The following is a 14916-nucleotide window of genomic DNA, read 5'->3' on the forward strand; positions in this document are numbered from 1 at the left end:
AATTATTTATGTTGCTATTAAAAAAGTAGTTAGTCTCATGAATGTACTATTGCCCAAGTCATATTTTGAAGATGTATGGATAATTCTAATGATCCTATTTTATCAATGACATGATCGAGCTTTAAACTTGAAACTATATTTTCCTTGAATTTTTTAAAGGATTTTCTAAAAGTTCATGTTGTGCATGTCCTACAAAAATTTTAGTTCTTGATATAGTGTTTCTTGCAAGAATTACTTAAAAGTTCATATTTCCCTCTCAACAAAATCATTGGGCACATATCCGACAAGTTCTACAAGATTAAATCTAACATAATATGATCTCATCCATTTAAAAGATATATTAGATTAATTTACTTTTTAAATACTATTGGTTAACAATTTTCTCTCCAATTAGATTTTAAAATCCTAACTCTTTGATACCCAATGCTTGGAGAGACAAAAACATGTTTACCAACAAATGGGTTAGTAGATGTATTCTATCATTACCCTCTGAATGATTAGGTGTAATTCCCTATGATTTGAAATGATATGCAATGAACTTGTTTTTATGAGATCAAAGGTTTTGACATTATAAGCTCTTAACTTGAGAGTGGTAAAAGATAACCAAATTGTTTGTAGGCACAAACAATTTAGGCAAAATAGATTTGAATAACCTATCACTCTCAATTGAATGACTGTAGTAGATTATCTTAATATTTCTAACTCTTACTTCTATTCTAAATGTAGATTAACCATCGAAATCTAGAAGAGTAATGAAGAGATATGCATATGAGGGAAAATGGAATTGCTCTCACTACCAGCCTTGAATGAAATGGAATCCAAACAATAACTAATAGATTCATACACATTTATCTTTCATTTCCCAATGAACCTATCTAATATGAGATGAAATTAATAAGAGGAGAAACAAGACCATATATAAAGAAAGTAAATGGAATCACCTTCACTATAGTTATCAAAATGAAATAGAATCCATATGTTAACCACAGAGCCACATATGATTTTCTTTCAACTCTTAATGCAGAACTAATCTATGCATGGGCAATAAAACATGACAAGAAAATAGGGTAAATGAAATTATAGACCAATTCACCGTCAAGTTTGTCAACCTTTATATCGTCAAATGAGGTTACATTTATAGTTTTTCGTTATCCTTCAGTTTAGCAGAGCAACAGTCACAAAATAGAAAAGGAAATAAAATGTGAAATTATCTAGTCATATGAATATGTGGCATCTTCTCCATTAATGATTCTAAATCCATGGTGTTGATGAAAACAGGAAATGACTATTCGATTTCATGCAAACTCAGAAAAAATTGTAGAAAATTGTTAATTCTTCATAGTCTACTATTTTGCGCCAAACCTGTGTATTTCATATTCCAATGGTCATTGCATTTTTGAACACTAACCATCGATCTTAAATTAATGATCATGATTAAAACATTATAAATTTTCTTTAAAGCTTCTTCCTTGAGTCCCTCCATGGACACGTATCTTTCAATCATTATGTCACTATGATTATTTTCCTTGTAACTTTTTATAGCGACATAACAATGAGCGTTGATCTCTCTTTTGATCTGATGGCAAAAATAAAAGATATTAATTCTCTATTTTCTTTATGATGCGGGTCCACTATCCAACTAGGTACACCATGGTGAATAGTTGGAACTATTTTATAACTTGGAGGATCTAACATTGACCTAGTTTCGCTTCGTGAAATGTAATGGCCCATAGGACACATGTCTTTCTGTCGCCTTTTTGTAATGATTAAAGCATGTTCATCTTTTCATAATGATATAGTGACGAGTGTAGATGTTCTTTTGATCTGACAATGAATAAGATGCATCATTGAATACTGATATTTCCATCATTAAAACTTCATCCATTGATCTGGTCTTTATCGATGATCTGGATTTGATCTTCTAAACCATTTGACTTGTCAACTGGCCAATAGTGTGCATTCTTTCATTCATTTGAATTTTCTCCACCATGTAGCTTATTATGATTGCATATGAACCGTTCCTGTACTAAATCGAGGATGCATATTTTCTTATCTTCATATTTTGACTCTAGGAGGATTCTGAATCTTTTCTTCTGCATGAACTACTTCTTCTACTCACTGATCTTTCTTATTTGCAATGTCTTTCATGGAAACCATAACATAATGTTGAATCTTTGTGTTTATCATGGTTAGGAACAAATGAATAGAAGGTATAGACCTTCTTCTCATCGAGATGACACATAAAACCTCTCAAACCCTAATCACCTAGCTTTGAATTGATGCATTGTTCATATGATTCTCTGCATTTGGTTAGCTCATTTGAAGGAATGATGAGAAGATAGATAATCCTATGGGAAATATAGACCTAGACTTGAAACATTGATACTTGACTTGACTCCAGAACCCTAAAGCAAAAAGATATGAACTGAAACTTGGGCAACAACTGACTCTGGCTGGGTATTTAAGCATGATAATGGTTGAAAGAAATCCAGTAATCTTTGGTTTTGCACAAAAGGTGATAACTTAAAAACAAAAAAAAAAAAAAAAAAAAACTGAACTAGGAAAACAACAACAAACTACCTAAGAAAGCAAGCAACTAAGCTAAAGCAAACCGCATGTTACCTACCTATCTAACTACTATGCAAGGGTTATCTACTTTCAATTTTGCATTTGATACAACTTCAAATCCTTCTCATTATAGGAACATAGTAGGGTTTCTCCAGTGGGATATTCCAATTTGAAAGAATTATTCGGATTCACTTAAATGATCTAAAATGGCCCTTTCCACAAAGACTAAAACTTAGAGTGCATACCTCTTGGCTCATGTCTCTTATCCCATAGCAACACAAAATAACCTTCCATAAAATTTCTAGGCCTTGTTCTTCTTTCAAACAACCTTTTGATTCTTCCCTAGTGTTCAGTGATTTTATCAACCATCTCTTCTCTTTCCTCTTGCAATTTGGTAAGTTACAAGATCCTCTTCTCTAATCCATCTTTTAAATCATCCTCTTTAATCATAGTCTTTAGTTTACATGTAGAAAGCTCTAAGGGTAGTGGAAAATTAGCTTCCACTCCATAGACTAATTGAAAAGGTGAAATACTGGATAGCCCTTTTATGTTCCAAAAGCCCTTTTATGTACCAAAAGCCCTTTTAGGTGTGGTCCTATCAACCCATAAAGCATCATGAATCTTCTTATGCCCATTTTTTTAATTATTTGAGACCAATTTCTTTAAAATATTAATTAGATTCTTATTACGGGACTCACCATGACCATTGGCCTCAGAGGTAGAATAGCAAGCTGAGTTTTACCAGCAAACATCTTGCATTTCTCACAAGTAACCACCCACTTATATGCATCTTTAAACATGTAAGGCCAATAATAACCTCACCTCAAAATTTTAAATGCAATAACAGTAGAATAAAAGTGTCCTCCACATGCTTCATTATGAAAAGATGTCAACAATTTTACCTATTTCTCTTTATCCACACATCTCAAAAATGTTCCATCAATTGCTTTTTTGTACAAGACATCATCATGAATCATATACTTCAAGATTTTTGTTTTTAGAACCCTTCTTCTGTTAGTAATCAATCCATCAATGAATTCACCATATATCATAAAATAAGTAATTTTTGAGAACCAAGGATCCTAAAGGCTTACCATTAAAACTTTTAGAGTATCTTCTTCTTTGAATTGTTGATCCTCTACCAAGGCTTTACAAAGTGTATTACTTCCTACAAGTTTGGTTGGCTTAATTTCTATATCATATTCTTGGACTTTTTCTATCCATACTCCTCTATTATTACAACCAACCTCTTGTTCCATCAGAATACTTTTTTTTGTAGGATCTAGCACATATATTATTGAATGAGAATGTAGCACATAAAACCTAAAAAATTTAAGGGCTCTCACCATTGCATATACATGTTTTTCCATCTATGAGTATATCAATTCTTGATTCTTCAATGGTATGCTCATGAAAGCAATTTGAGCTTGTATTTTTTCTTTATTCTCTTTCATCAATATAGTTGACATAGTATGTTCTAAGGAATAACAGTAAATAATGGATTCTTTAGTGTAGTTAGGATGGACAAGAACACGGGCTTTGGCAATGGAACTCTTGATATCTTCAAAAGTCTTTTCCCAACATCAGTCCATTTTAAAGTTGTATTTTCTTTTATCATATCAACTATACATTTAATTATTTTAGAGAAGTCAGGCATAAATCTCCTCAGGAAATTTACTTGACCAAAGAAGGACTTTACTCTAGTTTTACTCAATGAAAGACTTAATTGTTGAATAACTTTAACTCTGCCTAGATAAATCATCACTCCTTCTTGGGATACAATATGAGCAAGAGGCTTGCCTTCTATCACACAAAATACTAATTCAACACCCACCCCCCCCACCAAAAGTTATATTGGTGGAATCTATTCAAACACTTTGGGTCCTCTAATTCTCGAACAAGTCGATTCTTCAATTTCTGATCCACTTTACCTTGTGTCGTGTTAAGACATTCAATGGTAGCTTCCAAAGTATGCTGAAAACTTTTAATCCTCGCATTCATAGTATTTTCTAGATTCTCAATTCTTTCTATCAATGCTAGAATAAGATTGTTCTTTTTAATGGGTTCCCTATAATTCTCTTTCTCTACGCAATCTTGCATTTACCTAAGATTTCATCCATCTTAGCATTTAGGGCCCTATAATTGATAGTCAAGAGTTTAATAGCATTTAATGACTAGTTCTCCATACAAAATGTGTTCAAGGAAATTGCCTTCACTATCTACAAAACACCCAAGGAAGGTTCAACACTAAGATCCTTCAGCTCATCTTCCAAAAGCTTCAAATTAACCTCATCCGTGTCCACCATATTAGTTATAGGAATGTTCTTTCTGTTGGAATTCTTTCTTTGACTTTCAACATCTTTATTGATCTCCTTTTTGGGTTGAGGCATTCAGTGAACTGTGCACATCATGATTCACATTATCCACAAATTTTTCAAGATGGAGAGTGTCTTTATGAAAATCCTCATCGTTCTCCTCTTGATTAATCACTTTTTCCTCCTTTGCCATGTCATTCTGAGGAAGGCCTTGGTTTTCATGAGAATGGGATGAAATAGGGGAAGGACAATTATTGAGAGGCTTGTATATTTTGTCCATCGAACCACCAAAATACTCACTATCCCTATCATCCTCCTCACTTCACCTTCTAACTCTATTTTTGTATCGTTTTAACCGATATTTTTCTTCTTCCTCTTACTCATTTCACTCATAATATCACCCAACTCTTCCATAATTCCTTTTCCCTTACCTTTATTGCTAGAAGGGAATATAGAGCTTTTATCCTTATTAAACACCAAGGACCTCGCAAGGTTTAATTTCACATTTTTCCACTATGTAATCATAAATTAAAACCATGAAACCTTGGCATAAAATGGCTTTATGTGGTTTCTCTCTATGAGCCTTGATACTATGAGTGAGAGAGAAGAGCTGACAGAAAGGAAAGAAAACTCATTTCTTAAACCTAAATTATTTAAAAGGGTGAAATAGTAGTTGTGGGTGTTGGCCCTTATTCTAGTAAAGTGCAAAATCTAATATTTGTATCATAAAATGCTCAAACTTTGTTGATAGGGTGGGATTTCTACTTGTTTCCATGTCCATTAAAGTTTCCTAAGTATAAAACCCTAGGTGAAAATGTTGAAAACCTTTACCACGTTATAATTTTGAGTTACTTTTTGAAATCAATTAATGAAGGGTCGATTGTCATGTTTAAGGCCCCTTTGTTTTCCCAGCACTCAAAATTTTTTAATGTTTCTAGTCTCACTGTGTTCATAAAAATCCCTAAGTCCTTTTTCATAGGTGCAATCATTTTTCATTCAAATATGAGTATAGTATGATGTCGAGTTTCAAGCTGAGGGATTTTTCAGTATTCATTGCTCTTGCTTCTTCCCCATTTTTTCTGCGCAAAAAATGCTTGAGTCAAGTTTGGGCGAGAAATATCGTTTGGGTTATGCATCAACTTTCTTAGAAAATTCATAGGATCCATCCCCAATTCAAAAGTAAATTCTGTAGACACCTAAATCTATTTATATCACTAGGTAATCTTACTTAGTAGTCTCCTAGGATTTTACTAATTAAATATTTACTATTTAATTAATTAGTCTTCATCCCCTAGTTAATTTATTTATTTAATTGACTATAGTCCAATTGATAAAATCAAATGATAACCCAAAATCAATCTATCAATTAAATCCATATTCCTCTGTTAAATTAAATAAATCCTCAAACCTATTTAATTTAATCCCACATCCCCCATTTTATTAAATAAATTATCCAAACCCCTAAAAAATCCCTAAACCCAACCTTTACCCATAATCCAACTCATCCACCCATACTAACCCATCCCACCAAAGCTAAGCCACTTGCCCCCTAATCCCCTTTCTAAACTAAGTTTAATCCCCCTCCTAAACATTTGCACAACTTTAAGCAAGGGTTGAGACTTGGTAACCCAAGCTAAAGTCAAAAAGTCTCCCTTATCCTCTTCCATCCCTATCCAAGAGCATTTATGGCTCTTACATACCATTAATACCTCTTGCATGCCATTAAATACCTCTTACATCCCTCTTACACACTCATCCTCCCTCGTTACTCCCTTTGACCAACCATTATCCCATCCCCTCACACTGATCCTCCTTGTGACAAGTGTCACTTTCCTATTGGCTCTAAACAAGCACAATCCATGTGCTTCCCTTTGAAATCATCATAGCCCTTCCTCACCATTCTTCCATCCTTGCATATTGACCCTCCATTTAACTACCCCTTAGCCTATAAATAAATCCCTTCCCTCTCACAATCTATCAATCCACTTTTATGAAAACTTATAATGCCCCACTGACTACTACATCATAGCCATTTTACACCATCATAATGCTGAAATAAATCCACACCTCCATTGTTGAAACTCTCACCCATCTACACACTTGGTAAAAACCCCCACCCATTGGAAGCTTGAGTACATCATCAGCATACATCCCCTATCCATCAGGGACATATCTACATCATAATAGGTTACACCCAAGGAGCTTACCATTCTTTGTTTGCTTTCCTTTTGGTGGTAACCTCATCTTATTATAAGTTTTTACTTATTTACTTTTATGAAGGCTTTTACTAGTTAGTTTTCAATATTACACTACTAAATTAGGTTATACATTCTAGCACACCCAATGGGAGTTCGCATTCGGGTCACCATAATCACACTTTTGATTATTCATGTTTGAACTAACCAAACTAACATTTTGTGTCTTTTACGCATGTAGGTGTCCTTCTAACATTTTTTGAAGGCACCAAATTCCCTTGCCAAGAATTATGCTCCCGGCCATAAAATCAAATTCTAGTTTCACCAATATTTTAGCACCCCTTGTTCGCAATCCCGTAACCACAAAATTGCAAACCCACAATTGTGAGGTCGTGATCCTCAACCCACGGGAACGCAACTTGGTGAAGGAGAAATCACCCTTTGCCCCAAACCCCACCACTACGTGCCATCAAAAACATACGAGTTTTCATTCCCACTGACCCTATTCCCATGGGAACACCAATTTTTACCAACAGGATCGCTGTAAAAACCTATAGGAATGTTTCACCTATTTATTCAATCATTATACCCCACTTTTTTTCCTCCACTATCGAACCCACAGATAAATTTGTCAGTGGGAAAGTGTCCCCATAAACCCATGCGATCATCGTTTTGCAAGATTGTCGTGTTACTTTCTTCTCACGATCCATTTTTTCGTAGTTTCACCAATTTTTTTCACTCCAATCCGCTACCTTTTAGCTTCGATCCTGCATTGTGGGATCGCAGGTTAAACCCATGAGTTTGCTGGATTGACCAACCAGTGGCAAACCTATAATCTTTTTTTGTTGCAAGTATTTGTGGGAGCAAAATACTAAAAGTTTTTTTTCAAGTTTCTTATAATGATTGCTTGAAAACCCATGTTTAAAAGCTTAAAAAATGAACCATTCTTGCTTTTTCATGGAATGCATGTCTAAATATTATAATGTTTTTCATTGGAATGTTTGGATAGTTTAATTAAGAAAATCCACTCTTGAATGGAAAGTATTAAAAACTAAACCAGTGCGATGGACACTTCATTTAAAATGCAAATGAACATTATGTCAAAATGCTTCCATTTTGGGTCTTAAAATAGATCCATCAAATCTTGAATGCTCTAAAGTAAAAATGTTCTGCTTCCCTTCTTTTCAATGCTTTCACGCACGATTTACCTTTTGTTGACTCCATTTACTAGTCTTTGCTAGTCATGTAGATAAATTTGACAATATGCTTAATCAGTTCTAGTTTTTTCTATCTACTGAAGTGATTTTGTATCTTCAGAAAAAGAGAAATAATTAACTCTTCCAAAATATCAAGAGGGAACTTACTAGGTTTATGCTTAAAATCGCCTTCTTCAATATCATGTCACAAGTATCTATGGTTGTAGGGTTCCTCAAGGACCACTTCATGATCTACATTAATGAGGGAATAATGATTGTATATAAGGATGGTATACAACTGGTCCATTTTTCTGACATTTATTCAAACATGCTAAATTAGGAAGAATGTGAAGCTTTAAGATAGCTCACTAAAGAGAGTCATTGATATCTAGAAAGCGAATGGGGCCATCCAACTGAAGTGGGACATGGTAGGCCCAAGTTGGGAGACTACCACTTACCCTCCTCAAGGTGTAGATCCTCTTATTGGCGCTTTTGAGAAAAATAAAGAAAAAACTAGCAACATTAATTTTGGTGCATTGGACTAGTCCTTCATGTGAAACAATATCATTTTGTTAATTCTTTGTTATCAGCAAGATGTTTTTTTGTATATGATAAGCATTGTAACTTGTCACTATTTATTTTTTTATTCACTCATGAGATTACATGGCTTGGTTTCAAATTTAATATTCTTACATGATTGATAATAATCATTATTTTGATGTTGTACTTCATGTTTTTTATGCTATGTATGTAGTTTATCCTTTATCTTATTATTAAAAAAATTAGATCAAAATTAAGAATGAGTATAACTTTATCAATTTTTGTGAAATTTTTGAAATGAAAACATGCACTTTTCATTCAGTTGACAACTATATAGCTCGACCAATTTGAGGTGGTCCCTAAAATTGGTAACAAAGTACTTCAAATAAGTATTTAGAGTAGACAATGTATGATTTAGATATCTAATTATTAAAAAAAAATAGGAATACTATATGATAGTTAAAAATACATATTAATCATTTTCATTATTTCTAGGATAAATATTAAAAATAAGTAAAAGGATAATATATATGTTCTACAATTTTTTGAAGTAGATAAAATTTAATTTAGTTTTAACACAACTTAGTGGTTAATTGGAGGAAGTTTATAAACACGTGTGAGGGAAAGGTAGTGGAATTAAACTCTAATAAGTAAGCCCAAATTTAAGGAAAATACCAAAAATAAAAACTAAGAAAACACATTACACAAAATTTAACTTATGCACAATGTCATTATAGAGAAAAAAAATAAGACATGTTACATTATTCTATACATGCGGTGGATAGTTTGCTCAATTATTTTAATTTTATTAAATATAGTAAACCTAAAAATAATTCTAACTATAATCCTAATGGTAAAATCTAAGTGTTGATCATAATTATAAACACTAACCTTGACACTAAAATTTACTATTATGTGTCCCTGATTAGAACCATAATGCATACTATTATTAAAATACAAAAACCTAAATTTTAACTCTGATCTCAAACACCCAAACAATAATTGTAGTGAGAATATTAAATAAATTAGGGTTATGATTTTTTATTACGCTTACAATCAAAGGTGAAATTTATGTAAGCATAAGGATTAATATTTTTCATTAAAGTTTATGGTGAGAATTTGTATTACAGTTCAATTGTAGTTAGTTTTATGATTAATATTTTTTTTTTAAAATTATATATTTAACCTTAACCTAAGTCTAAGTCTCTCCAACCCCAAATCCCATTTGCTAAACCCTAATCCTAATCCCACCCAAAATTATGATCTTAAATCATAAGTCCTAATCACTATTATCAAACACTAATCCTAGCCCTTATTATTGAATCATAATCCTAAATGTTGAACTTTAACCCAAATTATATCGTAATTCAAACACTACTCATAACAATAAGACTAACCATGATGTAATATCATATGCTATTTCCATAAATAACTAAATAAATCTTAAATTCTAAGCCTTAATTGTAATACTAGTTCTAAATGCTACACCCTAAATAATAAACTCCAATCCTAATCCCAATTACCACATCATAATCCGAACAACTAAAACCTAAATCTAAATCCAAGCTATAATCCTAAATGATAAACCTTAAATCATTATCCAATCCTTATGTTAAACCCTAATCCTAATTGCTAATCATCAAGTCTAAATATAAAACCCTAATTCTAAATCCGAGCTCTAACTATTAAACCTAACCTTAATATAAATCCCAATCTTAACTATGATGCATACCCATACAATAACGCTCAACGTAATAATAACCATAAATGTTAAACCCTCATACAAAATGTAAAAGACTAACCTTGAATCCTAAATCTTAAGATAAACCCTAAGCCTAAATGGTTAACCCTAATAACTTGTTATGAATGTTAAACCATGATCCTAATCCTAAATGCCAAACCCTAATGCTCAACCTAACCCTTAAATCCTTACTTTAACCCTTGTCCCAATAAAAAACTAACCCTAACAAAAGTCCTAATAATGTAATTCTAGGTATTAAAATTAAATTTTAATTTATAAAGCCTTCAATAGATTTTAATTAATTAATTAATATGAGATTTAGTATTATAAAAATGAGGTTTGAAGACTTAGAAAGTAATTTTGAGAAAAATATTATTTTACATGAAACGTTAATCAATTACAAATGTATTAAAATAAAAATAATATTTTACTCAAAGAGATTATTATAATTAAAAATAATAATTATGTCTTTGATTTTGTTATGAATTTCCTTGTGGAGGAACCTATTCAATTTCTTATAAGTTTCAAAAAAAACTATGACATTTTTCAACATTTCAAATCTTCTTCTTCTTTTTTTTCTTTTGAACCCATGAAATCGTTGGCATACACATTAACAATGACTTACTTCAACATTTGCAAATGTGTGGATGTAAATATTTATGTGCGCGCTTTATATAGCTATAAAATATGAATCCCTAGGTCCTTAGAAATCTTTCTATTCAAATCATTCATAATATTTTAAAAAATTGGTTTCAAAACTTGAATATTTACTATTTATTTAAGGTTTTCCATTGTCTTGTTTGTAGGTGGCAGTAGTTGCATTGCAAACCTTTTTTTTGTGCTAAAAAAGTGTGCCCAAGCACTCTACACACCAACTTTAAAGTAAAAGGAAAGGTTCTACGAGATTCCTTTACTCTAGTTTAAAGAAAAAATAATAACTAATAATAATTATAAAAATAATTAAATTTACTTTTAAATATAGTTAGATATAACCATAAATGAAATCTAGAAGTACATATCATGAAAAAAAAGATGATATAAAGCAGATATTTGAAGGAAGAATGATATTGATATATTTAGAGAAAAGCGTATGAAAGAAGAGAACGATATTTTATAATCTGAAATATTTTCAATAAATATTGTTCATTACTAAAAATATTTTTGGTCATGAATAAACATATATTTGATATTTGGAACATAAGAGGCAGAGGTCTCGAAGAGGTAATATCAAGAGTTATAGAGATGTAGATATAGATAGTGAAAACAAATAAAGAATAATCATGATATAAAAGTATGTGATGAGATTATAATTATATTAATAAATAAGAATAGAAGGTATTATAGATTGATATTAGTGAATTAGAAAGAAGTGAAAATTAAAAATGTTATTTGACATCTGCTCAAACAAGACTGGAAGTAGGTGTAACAACTAGTCTTTAAAAAGTTTTCAAAAATTTACCAATGTCATAATAGTGTATATCGTTTTTAAATTGATTATTTGGTATAATTATAATATTATTCGATTAGACATTCATAGTGAAGTTAAGATATGTGCTCCTCTTAGAAAGATTGGGATTAGGAGTAGCTCATGGTGTCAGCAAGATGATATGACAATTGTGAGAGAGACGCCATGGTACACAAAATCGATTCAATCAAATTTTAGATACAAGAGCTTAAATTTCAAGTAGAGGAGATCCAGCCAACCTGATTTATAATGTAATTTAATCTTGGTCTGAATAGTTACACAAGCGCTCAGAAACTCCAAAGAAGAACACCCTGGCTAAAATCTTGGAGCGCCTTATAAATGAGCTCAATTGTAGTAAGGAAGAAGATCTTATAAATTCTAAACCATTCATTTCTTCTTGCGGTTGCCTTACAAGATGGAAGAGAAAAAACTTGGCTTCTCGAATGAATCGACCTTTGCATTTCTTGTTTTACTAATGGCAGAGATAACACTTGTCACAGAGAGGGAGAGGGAGATGATTGAGTTACTTTATTTTCATTGTCAGGGAGATAATACTTGTGAATTCTGGGTGGGTGATTTTGGTGAATTGTATTCTTAGATTATTAATTATTAATAGAAAAGGCTATTATAAAAAAAAAAAATTAAAATTATTTTTATATGCAAATATAGTCTTATAAAATTTAAACGTCTTTCGTTGAAAGTTATTATTGGGAGATTCTATATTATCATTTTTTCTAAATAAGAATATACATTAATTTTAAATTTTAAATTCCACTCTATGGATTGTTCTTTTCGAAATTTGGATGAAATTGTATGATTTCTTTTTCTTTTTTCTTACTTTATGTATGATGGATAATAGACTTTATTCTACCATGTAAGCCAAGAATGACTTATAAAGTGGGATCAAGTAAGGGACTTTAGATTTAATAATTATCAAGTGATAGATTCTTGATTACAAGAATCTTTAAAGAGTAATATCTATTACTTTTAGATTTTATTGGATGATTTTTTTTTCTAGGTGTTCAATATCAAATTTCATGATCTGTCATTTGTCTTGTCATATTTCCCATTTCTAATATTGGATGAGATAGTTTGTGCAAAAACCTTACAAAATTAAATCTATAAGTAATATACGCAACCAATAGCTAGATCATAGATTTTGATTGTTTTTGTACTACTTCGAGATATAGTATTTGAATATTTTTTTTATTAATATTTTATAAAAATATAAAAATATAATTAAAATAAATTTTCAGTTTAAATCTTAAAAAAATTACTTTAATCTAAATAATAATTGAATATATTCTTAACAATCCAAGATAATATAGTCCAACTTCATGCGATTAATTTGAAGGCGTTATATGATTTATTATGCCTAAGAAGGCAATCATCCCCTTACCATCAAATATTATTATGTGGCTAAAGGAGTTTCATATTTGATGTCACATTTATTATGTATAACACTAGCTGTCCAAAATGGATGACTAGCCCAATAAGAACAACCATAGTGAATGAAACACTATCACCTGATGGATGGCTCACTGACCTAAATCATAAACAACAAATGTAGAAGAGGAATGAAGAGATATGCATATGAGGGAAAATGGAATTGCTCTCACTACCAGCCTTGAATGAAATGGAATCCAACCAATAACTAATAGATTCATACACATTTATCTTTCATTTCCCAATGAACCTATCTAATATGAGATGAAAGTAATAAGAGGAGAAACAAGACCATATATAAAGAAAGTAAATGGAATCACCTTCGCTATAGTTACCAAAATGAAATAGAATCCATATGTTAACCACAGAGCCAGATATGATTTTCTTTCAACTCTTAATGCAGAACTAATCTATGCATGGGCAATAAAACATGACAAGAAAATAGGGTAAATGAAATTATAGACCAATTCACCATCAAGTTTGTCAACCTTTATATCGTCAAATGAGGTTACATTTATAGTTTTTCGTTATCCTTTAGTTTAGTAGAGCAACAGTCACAAAATAGAAAAGGAAATAAAATGTGAAATTATCTAGTCATATGAATATGTGGCATCTTCTCCATCAATGATTCTAAATCCATGGTGTTTATGAAAACAGGAAATAACTATTCGATTTCATGCAATCTCAGAAAAACTTGTAGAAAATTGTTAATTCTTCATAGTCTACTATTTTGCGCCAAACTTGTGTATTTCATATTCCAATGGTCATTGCATTTTTGAACACTAACCATCGATCTTAAATTAACGATCATGATTAAAACATTATAAATTTTCTTTAAAACTTCTTCCTTGATTCCTTCCGTGCACACATATCTTTCAATCATTATATCACTATGATTATTTTCCTTGTAACTTTTTATAGCGACATAACAATGAGCGTTGATCTCTCTTTTGATCTGATGGCAAAAATAAAAGATATTAATTCTCTATTTTCTTTATGATGCGGGTCCACTTTCCAACTAGGTACACCATGGTGAATAGTTGGAACTATTTTATAACTTGGAGGATCTAACATTGACCTAGTTTTGCTTCGTGAAATGTAATGGCCCATAGGACACATGTCTTTCTGTCGCTTTTTTGTAATGATTAAAGCATGTTCATCTTTTCATAATGATATAGTGATGAGTGTAGATGTTCTTTTGATCTGACAATGAATAAGATGCATCATTGAATACTGATATTTCCATCATTAAAACTTCATCCATTGATCTGGTCTTTATCGATGATCTGGATTTGATCTTCTTAACCATTTGACTTTTCAACTGGCCAATAGTGTGCATTCTTTCATTCATTTGAATACTCTCCACCATGTAGCTTATTATGATTGCATATGAACCGTTCATCTACTAAATCGACGATGCGTATATTCTTATCTTCATATTTGGACTCTA

The sequence above is a fragment of the Cupressus sempervirens genome, chromosome 4 (genome assembly GCF_028749045.1).
Source record: "Cupressus sempervirens isolate cs-2001-9-10 chromosome 4, ASM2874904v1, whole genome shotgun sequence".
NCBI classification, from domain to species: domain Eukaryota; kingdom Viridiplantae; phylum Streptophyta; class Pinopsida; order Cupressales; family Cupressaceae; genus Cupressus; species Cupressus sempervirens.